Source organism: Lissotriton helveticus, chromosome 5_1, assembly GCF_964261635.1.
Source record: "Lissotriton helveticus chromosome 5_1, aLisHel1.1, whole genome shotgun sequence".
Lineage (NCBI taxonomy): Eukaryota > Metazoa > Chordata > Amphibia > Caudata > Salamandridae > Lissotriton > Lissotriton helveticus.
Genome location: NC_136065.1, coordinates 244,637,759 through 244,650,389, shown reverse-complemented (window position 1 = coordinate 244,650,389; position 12,631 = coordinate 244,637,759).

Genomic DNA, 12,631 nt, shown 5'->3' with positions numbered 1-12,631 from the left:
GCTTGAACAAGCATTGAAAAAGCCACATGGTCAGCGACTAGCTGCCGCCTCCCCCCCAATCCGGCACCCAATACCCAGGAACGTGGACACGAGACGTCTTTACTTTTTGGAAGGCGGGCGCTAGTCGCCCGGCCGTATTTATTAAAGTATGAAATTAAAAAAGGTTTTAATTGCATAATCAACAATTTATACAAAAATTCAGCAGGACATTTAGGTTTAGCAATAAGTTTGAGAGCCTGACTTTAACAAAACTCTAATACATGTTATTTTCCTAACTTATACTAAACATCCTCATCTAGAATTTTTGTACATTTCTGGCCATATGGCAGGGTCACTACCGGTGTCAGGTCCTACAAGCTGCGCCTCCCCTCTGGATGTGCGCATGCGCAGTGTTACCCCGGGAATTGCCCGGTCTACGCCCTGAACTCCATTTACCCACTAAAGGAGGGCCCTTACTCTGCGCCGGTGGCGTCGTGAGTCCACGCGCGCGGGGTGGCTACCAGCCTAAGGAAAGCGTGAACTACTCCTACCCGCGCTCCTTTGCTTTGTAGCATCCATTACCTTGCCCCTGGAGTTGTGGGAGTGGCCCGCAGGCCCCTCCCCCTGGGCGGGAACCTCCATAGGATGATGCCCGCCCCCTCAGACCTCAAATATGTGCTCACCGATAATGACCTTACCGCCACAGGCCAGCATTGTTAACCGACGATCTGGCCTCCCCCTGCCTAGACCTACCCTAGAAAGTTCTCACTCTAGCAAACCTTCCAACCAGGCCCAGACCCCAGGCCCCTTCCTTCCTCCGTCAAATGGACTCCCCTTACCAGGTAGGACAAATACACCCATGTTGGATCATCTGGAACCGGGGCTTGAAATAATTTGTCCCGCTGTGTGTTGATCCTCTTTATCGAGTGATTCAACGCCCTGACCGGGTCCTTGCCACCCTGGGATCAGTTGAGACCCACCCACTGTGCCACCCGGGCTTGTCCTGAAGACCCACCCACAGTGGAGATGAACCCATCAATGAGTATTCGCCTCCCCAGTTTGGCCCATTCAGTCCCCCCTAGGTGAGGTATCACCACTGACAGGGGGTCGGGCTGCTGAGCTAAAAGTCCCTGAAAGCAGTTCCTGAACTGACCATGGCACAGACCCTCAAACCCACTCTTCCCTGTCCTGCGTCCGGCACGTTGTTTGTGCTGGCACATTTTTAGCTCCTCAACTTCTGACGAGGAGTTCCTCCCCTGCGTGGCAGGTTTGAGAAACTGCAAGAACCAGAAAAAGACCAAGAAAACCTGGGCAACCATTTTTAGCTCCTCAACTTCTGGTGAGGAGTTCCTCCCCTGCGTGGCAGGTTTCAGAAACTGCAAGAACCAGAAAAAAGACCAAGAAAACCTGGGTAACCATTCCCACTTCCACCTTAGGGAATGGGTAACACTTACACCTGCCAGCAATACTTGGGCCCTTGGTGTCTTCTTTCTCGACGTATGCTTTCCTTTTGACGTCCACCCACTGATGATGTTGCGGTGTGGAGTACTCCTCAGATATCCGCCATGGACCCAGCCGTGACTGACGTAAGCATCCCTTGGGCTGTCCACCTGTTGCAGCTGTTGTGATATGGAGCACTCCAGGTATCAACCATGGACCCGGTCATACATAAATTGGAAAGATAGACACACACCATTAGTCTTTCCGGCAATAACTGCTGTACACGTGTCAGACTTACATTACCATCAGTCGCTAAACTTAGCTAATCTTAATGCCAGATCCGTACACCTCAACACGCCGACAGCAAATGTTAAGCATAGCCTCAGTTTGTCTGCTTCCTACCCACGTCTTTATGCATAGGATCTATGTGTTAAAACAAGACGGCTTACTTAGCAGTGCAGTATCACAGTTGTTGGCTAAAGATTTAGCACAGTCCAAACTCCGCCAGGCCCTAAGCTGGCCCCAAGGACCTTTTAAGTACGCCACTTTGGCTTCTGGGAAATATCATCCCAGCCACCCGGACATGATCACATGCATCCCCAGAACTATGTGATGCCGCAACTAGGCTCTTGGGCACCTTTTAGGTGTGACATCAGGGTGTGTATCTTTATCAGGACCCCCATTATTCGTTCTAGAGGCTCTAGGCCCTGTCTCTATGCCATTCGTGGTTCCCCCACCATATTATTAATATATGGCTTTGGTGTACCCCTAGAGCTCAACGTATATGGTGGTAAATTACTGTGTGCTATAGAGGTCTTCCCACCGAATCATTTGCCTCCACTCCCATCCTAGGCTCAACGTATATTGGCCCATTTACCTGTGTGAAAAATAAGTTTACTGACTGAACCAAAGGGGGTGTGTTTAGTACAAATACATATATTTGTTGTTATACACCTGCCCTTTTCCATTTACTCATTCATGACATTAAAGAGTGGTAAAACAAGTAGCTCTATATTCCCTCAAGACTTAGCCTGAAGGCTGCACGCAATACAGCTAACCCTAGGATAGTTTACTAATAATGTTGGTTTAAACCTATCATCCATGAAGGGGGCGTTTGGACAGGTGCAATGTTAGGACTGGCGTATATCCCCCCTATATTAGTGAACAGCACCTCATATGGTGATTAGCTCCACAATGAAATAAGTCCATTGTTTGGCTTTCTGCCTTGGCTTGCGAAGGAAAGTGGGACCTGGGAAACTGTCCCTCAGTCTCGCTAAGCCCTACCCTTAGATGTCGTTAACCCCCAGGTTGACCCCAATGGAAGGTGGTATACCCTATTCGTGAATGGTTCCATGATTGTTCCAACTATCACCTAGCAGACCACTGATAGTCGTTCTATAATGACAAATTTGACTTATGGCAATGGCTGTTCCTCGCGTAAGAGAACTAAGCAGCAACCATGGCTTCGATAAAGTATAGCAAGTGCTTATGGGACATGAATAAGCAGCCCAGGCATGTCACCAACCATCCCATTCTCTAGGTGAAATTTAATGTCCCCATTTTGCGTGAGCTCTGATTTAGACAATGAGTTTTTCAGAACTGAACTCATCAGCCGAATGCCAACAGAGTATATTTTGGGTAACTCACCACCCCTGGTGGGTACCCGTCCCATCAGGGAGCTGCGTCTGCCTTGTGAATTCTACCCAGGTACAACCCGAGCATTTTAAACGCCCAAGTTCCCCATTGCTGGGTCCCCCCCGGCACGTGGATGCGATCCAGTTGATGGGCATTGGTGACTTTGTGTACCTCGGGTCACATTGAATACAGCGGATACCACCCGTGCCAATTTAAGATGGCGTAGGTGCCACCGTTTTTTGGGCTGACTGGATTCTTAAATGCTTGAAGAGCTGGGGATGTGTTACCTTACCACACTTATGTTACACTGGCTACTGATGAAAGAAATGTTAAAGGTACAAGTCTAATTTCTGCTAGAAAGGCAGCAGCATGCCCCCCAATAACCTTAATGTAACAATATACCCCGATAATATACACAAAGTAATATAACAATAAAATTAAAATTTTTTAGGGCACAACATTGCGACATAGTCAGATCTGCCTCCAGCCCAACAGCTATAGCCCAGCGCAGTTTTTTTTTTTTTTTTGCAATAATGAAGTACAAACACTGCAAAACCAAATTTATCAGAACACATCGCCTTCCTCTTAAGATGTCACACAATTTGGTAACGACCAACCCTGAAGTATTTATTTAACACCCACCCGAATGTCTCAATTTACTACGAAGGACATAACAATGTTCCGTGATCCGGGACATTCTGTTTTGTCCAGCACAGGGAGATTACGCGCTTTGTCCAGACTCACGGGATGTTGAGCGTCATCACAGAGTCTCGAACCCAGTTCCCCAGAATTGAGAGCAACCACCCTAGCCGTTACAGCCACTTTGTCTGTGGTTGATCTATATCCTGCCCAAACTTCACAAACACCCTAATGGTAGTCCAGGCAGACCCGTCATCTCTGCCTGTGGATGCCCGCCTTTCCTATCAGAACCCTCACACAATTTCTAGACACCCTTTTCAAACCGTTTATTGTACTACTGGGGCAGTTTGTGATGTAGGACTCCCTTCTCTAATGTCACCCAAGACGAGACCATATCTGGGAATAAAGATGTGGTGAACTCAAGGACACTGCCACCCCAGGCCCTTCTAGAATTTCTGTTGAAATGGCATCACAAGTGGTACCGCTATATAAATTATGTCATATGATTTGTTTAAAAAAGGACATGGTTCGCACTCTAGCAGACTGAGTATTTACCATGATGCATGATACGGAGAAAGCCAATTTCTCGGACCTAGCCTATGTTAGTTATAGAAGGCGAATAAGCGTGTAACTTGGTACACAAAACCAATGAAAGCTCAACACATTATTACACGTCCCCGAAGGGCACCCAAGAACACTGGAAGGAACTCTACCCTTTGAGCAAGTCCCCCGTATCCGTAAGTATTGTACCATTGAAGAGGACTACCTCACAAATGCCAATTCGCTCTCTAATAAGCTTAGCAAAGGAGGATAGCGCAAGGAATTAGTTCAAACTTCTTTAAAAAGGACATGTTTCCCTACGAGACCCTTTCAGTATACCAAGGCAAGTACTAACTAATCCAATTATTAGTGTACTGAAATAAAACTGGAAAATTATTATTCAAAGAATGTGTCCCACTTCTAGTCGGGGGTCCAGACTAGCCTACATTTCCAATTGAAATGCGAACCAATTCCTTCTATGTTGTAAAATGCCCTTATGAGAAGTTGTACCTAGGGCAAACCACTCAGGCAGTAAAGTCAAGGGTTTTACAACACCGGTACCGCATCAAGTGCGGTACTCGAGCGGCACCGTGAATCCCTCTCAGGACCCGAACCGAATCAGGTATCGGAGCGCTTTACATAGCCCCAGTTACGTTACATGAGGACGGACCCACATTCATTTTTTAGCACGGGGAGATTTAAGTGATTTACCCAGAATCACAGGAGGTTTTGGCGTCCTTACCGAGACTAGAACCCAGATCCCCAGTTTCAGTGCCCTAGCCGCTAGACCAAATCATCTCCTCTAATTGCACTACATTGTCTCAAAATTAAACGCTTTGGGAGTCCTTTCCAGGTGAAGCCTCTGCGGAGTGCGGACCCCCTTGATTTTTGTAATACTCCCTGGAACAGCAGTCGGAGAATACTTATAGCAGTACAGTGTAGTGATTGTTTTAAATTAATGGCGTACAAGATTGAATATCAGTATAGCCACACTGCGCACGTCTCTGAACACAAAGCTGCCATTGTTGACAAAGTGCTTCCTGTAACCATACATGTTAATGAGAGGGAAGCTCCTACTGTAGTTGCATTAATTAAGCAGTGCAAATCCCTCTAACCAGATCGCCCACATTTTACAATTGGCAATTACAAGCAAACCAAACTCGTTTGTGCCTCTCACCTTTAGGAAACACAAGCAGAGAAAGTAACTGTCATAATATTGACTGTACACGTTAGAAAGAGAAAGCGGTAATTCATATGTCAGTGTAAATGTGAATAGAAATGGTAAACACAGATGAAGCATATATAAGAAGGGCGTGAATTGTTCTGTAGAGAATGTGTTAGCTGATCAGAACATGTAGGGTAACACTGTCAGTGTTGTTGCCTGAACGTTAATTATATCTCAGAAAAAACATCCATTTAACGAGATGTAAACCATCCGCCTCGGAAGCCTGTGGAATGCCAGAAAAAACCACGCGGTGTCGAGAGAAATATGCACAGCAGGAGCAGCATTCTGTTATCTACTGGTGTTTAACCCACTTTAGCGCGCAATCCTTTAACACGCCACTCCCGCCCCACCTAGGCTCATTGTAATGCTGAAGGGAAAATCACAAAGGAGAGACTCAAACCACCTATTTCTCTGACCTGCATCGCACTAAAGAAGCAATTCTAAAATAACCGGCTTCTCAACCGTACACTTGCAACAGCTGTGTTCTCCACTTAACTTTTCGGGAATCACAAGCCTTCCTCCGAGCTCCGCGCCCTTCCGACTCATGCTCCGACACCCGTCAATCCCGAACCCTGGTCAACGCCTCTGCTTGTGACATGCCGGACGACCTCCACCTCTGTCTGTTAAACGCCGGACGACGGCCTGTAGCTCCCCCGAAGCTGCTCCGCCTGGAAATACAAAAACAGGGATCACGACGTTCCGGGCAATGTCCAATGTTCCTCCTGTAAACAAGGAGTTAACTTCCAGCGAGGTCCCGGTGCTCTGCAACGCCGACCGAATCACCTGGAAAAGAAAGCGAGATCATTAAAACAAAGAAGCCCCGAGCGCGGGGCACACCGTTTCGGCGAGGGAGCGTCCAGGGACAAGGGGGTCTCCTGGGCGCTCCCTATCTCTTTATTCCCGAGGGGCCAGGTGGCCCCTCCTCTAGCCCGCCCCCCTTGACCCGGACCCACTTCCCAGGATCCGGGTCAAGGTGGCCGCCAGCCAACCGGCGGTGGGCCGCGCCCCCCAGGGCACGCCCCCACCGCCGAATGGCAACAAAGGAAACTGTGGGGGCGACGGTCGCCGCGCCGCCATGCGTGCGGGGGGGCCGAGGGCCCCCCCTTTTCATTTCTTTTTTGCAGTTTGATCTAGTTTTTTCAGTGTCTAACCAGCTAGCTACTATCTGTGTAGGAAAACCACCTCTAGTGTCTTTGTGGATATTCAGTAACTAATGCAGAGTCATATTCAAATAGTGTTTGGAATTGTAGCTTCATATTCACAATCCTAAATAAATCCTGTTTCACTTCTGGTGTTCTTGCTGCAACAGTGAAAATTAACGGACTACTCTCTACACTGCACATTTCCACTGGTTAAAATCTGATTATTTTCTCCTAATTTCTGTTCCCCTATTTCGTCACTCTACTTCGCCTTACATGTGGCAGAGGATTTGCGACTCTGAAGCTCTTAAGAAGGCTTTTCTCTTGGCTCCCCCTAGAATGCAGGAAAACAATCACACAGGCCTTACTTATCAGCAAATTGGATTATGGCAATGCACTGTTCATAGGCATGTCAGAGTACCTTTTCTCACGCCTACAAGTGGTACAGAACTCTGCGGCCAAGCAGGTGTGCAATAAAAGGAAATTTATATCCGCATCTGCATGCATGAGACCGCTACACTGGCTACCCATGCGCCAAAGAGCAAGATTTAAGCTGCTTTGTCATGCGCACAAGGCCCTTTACCGCCACAACCCTAGAATTCTTCAGAACAAAATCTAATTCTACGTCCCCATGAGATGTCTTAGGTCACGTCATCAAGCGTTGGCCAGGCCTAAACGCATTAAGAAAGTGAGAGCAGGAGGCCGATCGTTCTCATATCTGGCTGCTAAGCACTGGAACGAACTACCTCAAGCACTGTGTCTTACTATGGATATCTAACATTTAGGAAAAACCTTAAAACTCCGCTGTTTCCTAAGGTTTAAGTGCCTACAGTCTCTATGCACCCAGGATTAACTTAACCATGCGTTTCCTGCTACCCAGCGCCATGATATCCAATAGGATGAATGTCACGCTCCATAAATAAATAAAAAATAAATAAATGTGTGAACATCTGTGTCTAGGGAATTAACGCAGACTCTGCTTACTAAGAGAAATGGAAGGAGCTGGGAGGCGAGAAGGACAAAAAAGTCAAGAGAATGGTACAGTGATCGAGATGAAGTGAAGAGAGAACTTGGCTAGAGATAAACGAGATAAGGTAGGTGGAGAAGTAAGGTTAACAGAGTGGTGAGTTAGTCTGAAGGAACGAGGTAGAAAAAAGAAGAGGTAGATGAAGAAAGAGAGGCAAGTATGGTTTTAGAGTGGGTAGAGCTAGAGATGGGAAGAAGGAAATGTAGTGAAGGCAGGGAAGTTAGGTACACTAAGGGGTATGAGACAGAGAAAGGTAATCTAGAATGAGAGGTGATTAAGAGGGATGCCAAGGTCAAGCGAAGTAGAGGTTGACATGAAAAGATACTTGAGATATTGAGAGAAACAAAGAGATGCATTATTATTATTATTATTATAATTAAGTTTCTAAAGCGCTCAGCTACCCGAAGGTTTCCCGGCGCTAAAATCAAAAGGTGAGAGGGGAGAGTCAGAAGAGAACTGTTAGATGTTGAATAGCCAGGTTTTTACCTGTCTGCGGAACCTAAGGTAGTTGGTTTCAGTTCGTATCTGGAGGGGGAGAGAGTTCCAGAGTGAGGGGGCCAGCCAGGCAAAAGAGCAGCCACCCATTCTGGCTTTTTTAATTCTAGGAACTGAAAGTAAGTGTTGGTTAGAAGATCGTAAATTACGAGGGGGATGGTATAGTTGTGCCAAGGGGTTGAGATAGGGTGGAGCTAGACCAGAATTTATTCTGTGAATGATGCAGAGGGCCTTAAATTTTGTCCGGTTTTCAATTCGGAGCCAGTGCAGGGAGCGAAGGGCATTGGAGGTAGGGGAAGTGTTAGGTAATTTGCAGAGAAGTCGCGCGGCCATGTTCTGGACTGTCTGCAATTTACGCGTCACCTCTTTACTGGCTCCCAGCAGAAGGATGTTCCCGTAGTCCAGTCTCGAGGTAATAAGAGCCTGGACCACGGTTTTCTGAGTGTCCAAGGGAAGCATCCAAATGATTTTTCGCAACCACTTAATGATAGTGATGCAAGTGGATGAAGTTTTGACCACATGGTTCTTCATAGATAGTTGGTCGTCAAAAATGACACCAAGGTTGCGAGCTGTTTTGGCTGGGGTAGGTAAAGGGCCCATTTGTGGAGGCCATTGCCGGGGTCCCCATAAGGTGGTGTTGTGACCGAACAGAAGAACCTCTGTTTTTCCCCCGTTTAGTTGCAGTTTGTTGTCCAACATCCAGGCTGCGATGTTACTCAGTCCTGTACGGAGGGAAGAGGAGGAGGAGTGAGAGTCAGAGGAAAGGGAGTAGATAACCTGGGTATCATCGGCGTACGAGTAAATAGTGAGCCCAGCTTGCTCTGCAATAGTAGCCAAAGGTCTGACGTACAAATTGAATAGCAAGGGGCTCAAGATGGAACCCTGCGGCACACCGTACGCCGATGTGAAGGTTTGAGAAGCAGAGTGAAGGTTAGAGAAAGCTGTGTGGTAGAGAGAGGGGTAAAATGAGAAAGGGTATAAAACGACAGGTCAGGTAAAAAGAGTAGTGGGCTTGATAGAAAGGTGTCAAGAACTGAAGGATAAAACAGAAATAACATGTAGAGCGAAAAGAAGAAGTCGAGAGACAAAGGTCAAGTAGAGAAGTTGAGGTAGAAACAGGTATGAAGAAGAGAGTTGTGAAATAGAGATGGTGAGGCAAAGACATATAAAGAAATCGGTAGAGGAATGGGAAATAGAGGGTGCTCGTTGAAATGGAGAAGTAGGTGCAGAGAGAGAAATGTGCGAGAAATGAAAGAGAAAAGAGAGAGAGTAGTTTATATAATTGAGAAAAGGGTACAGATAGCGAAATGGAGCTAACCAGAAAGAAGTAAGGTATTGGGAGAGTGGAAGTAGAAGAAATGGTAGTAGAAAGAGGGTGAGATAGGGGATCGAAGGGTGAAGTAGCAAATAATGCTGATCTAAATTAATGCTATGTAGTGAGAGAGACAAAGAGAATTGTGGGGTAGGGAGGAATGAGGTACTGACGGACATGAGGTGGCAAGAGAAATTAAATGGAGGGAGAGGTGAGAGAGAAGGTAGTGAGGTTGAGAGGAAATGTAGCAGAGAGATATACGTTGAGGCAAAAGATGAAGCTGACAGGTGAAGTAGATGAGAGAAAAAGAGAGGGCAGATGGAAACAAAGCAGTTAGGTACTGAGAAAGGAATGACCTAGAAAGAGGGTGTCGAAAGGAGAGATATAGAGGTAGACACAGAGTGATGGAGAGATGTAGAGGCTAAGTCATCAGAGAGCTGGAGTTAAGTCATTGAAAGAGCTGAGGTAGAGGAAGTTGAGATTGAGCGTGATAGGAACATTGATATATAGAGATATAGGTAGGAGATAGAGGGGTGGTGTAAGGAGAGTGAAATGACATACAAAGATTCCTTTTTAGGTCTCGCACCTGGCGATGCAGCGCTGTATCGCCTGCGAGAGCTCTAGTCATCGGCTATGCTTTCAAGGAGACAGGAGATGGGCACGCGCAGCATGCCAGAATCGGATCAGGGCACGCGCTTGAACACGCGCTCCGACTGTGAACTGTTGCCGTTAGCTTTGTAGCTTTCAGTTTCGTTATTAATTCTGTCCAGCTGGCTCTTGCCATCTGCAAGATTTACGGCGTGTACTTTGAAGGAAGTGGCGCCTCGCTGGCGCCAGTAACAAGAATGGAAGTAATGCCACCTTCAGTGCCCAATATCACCATAACCAAGAAAAATTCCCTTATGGCCTTATACTTTCATATCCGACATAGTTCAAAATATATTACACAGTGTAAAAATGTCCTTCTAGTCACAACAGATAACATAGATTTATATTATTTTCATAATTTTCTTTCTTTTTTTTTTACAAAAATATTTTTTCCTTTTTCTTTTTTGTTAGATACTTTCATCATATCATAGATTATTTTCCAAGTTTTATAAACATTTAAAAGTACATTATTTACATCTCCAAAACTAGACAGATCATTTAAATAAACCCTGATAACCACACATCCAACAACAGACACACTCTACTCATACATGCCACATAACATCATCCACTTAACATCCAATGCATCCATTCATTTCTGTGATTGAGGTAGTCCAGATGGTACAAGTGACTTAATACGCCAGACCTGTACCATCTGGACTACCTCAATCTATGTTATTTGTGGTGACTAGAAGGACCTTTGTACACTGTGTAATATATTTTTAACTATGTCGGATATGAAAGTATAAGGCCATAAGGGAATTTTTCTTGGTTTTGTTTATATTGTCCTCTCTCTTCCCTGGCCAAAAGAATTCAGTAGAGGGGGGTCCCAATTTTCAGCTATCCCAATATCATCATAAACAGCCTTACATTAGTCTTAATTTTCAGCAACAAATAAAATAAACACACACACACACACGCACACAGACGCGCGCACACACAGACACACGAGCGCACACACACGCGCGTACACACACAGACACACACGCGCGCGCACACACCGACACGCGCGCACACACACCGACACACGCGCGCACACACACCGACACACGCGCTCACACAGACACGCGCGCACACACAGACACACGTGCACGCACACACACACGCACACACACACACACACACAGACACATGCGCACACACACGTACACGCGCACACACCTCCTCCCCCCCCTCACACGCACCGGGCTCTTTCCACTGCTACAGGCTCCGTCACTCCGTGACATCACCTGGCACACGCTGCTCTTCCTGGAAAGTAAAGGTACAGCCTACCATGCTGGTTGTTACGTCAGCCCGCTCGCGCGTGCACCCAACGTTCTTATTAGCCAGGGGGACCGTCATTCAGAAAGGTGACCATTTGCTGCCAGGTTCCCGCACTGATCCCGCCGATCTCTTCCAGCACCGCTTCCTCGCCTCTCTCCGCAGCGGACACCGGCCGGCTCTAAAAGGGTGAGCGGGGCGCGTGCCTGTTCAGGGGGAGGAGGCGTCCGTGATGTCATAAGAGGCGGCCGACCAGCACAGGTAAAACCCGTCCTAGGGGCCCGCACCATGCACCACAGGTGGGTGGGGGGGTCGTTGTGTCTGTGTGGAGGAGGGTGCTGTGACGTCATGAGATCCATTTAAAGGGATCAGCAGTTCTATGAAAAAAAGGAGGGTTAAGAAGGCAGGGTGGCAGTGTCGAGGAACATTCTGTCAATGAGGTAAACAATGAATGTCAGGATTATGTCTGCTAAGTGGGGGTGGGTGGGGGGGGCAGTAAAAAAATAGGTAGCGATGACATCATCATGTGAATTGACAGGTTGCCAAGGGCAGTTATCAAAGCGGAAGGTGGTAAGGTATCAATTGCCGTAGAAGAATGACATGCATATAGTGGAAAACGTGCACTGAAGAGCTCCTTTATTGAACAATGATGACGTCATGAGGGTCCGGTTATTATTCCTGAGAAAGATGAGGCATTGCGATAGGGGTTCATGGAAGTGGTTATGGATGAAGCAAGTGCAAAGGATTCTACAGTTGATTAAAATGGGTTAGATTGTATGTACCTGTGGTCAACACCACGTCCTCCACCACCACGTCCTCCACCACCACGTCCTTCACCACCACGTCCACCACCACTACGTCCACCACCACATCCACCACCACCACGTCCACCACCACCACCACGTCCACCACCACCACCAGGTCCACCACCACCAGGTCCACCACCACCAGGTCCACCACCACCAGGTCCACCACCACCACTTCCACCACCACTACGTCCACCACCACATCCACCACCACATCCACCACAACCAAGTCCACGTCCACCAGCACCACCATGTCCAACACCACCACGTCCACAACCACCACCACGTCCACCACCACCACGTCCACCACCACTACGTCCACCACATCCACCACCACGTCCACCACCACCACGTCCACCACCACCACGACCACCACCACCATGTTCACCACCACGTCCACGACGAGGACACTACCACGTCCACTATCACGTCTACCTCCCCCACCACCACATCCACTACCACCACCACATCCACCACGTCCACCAC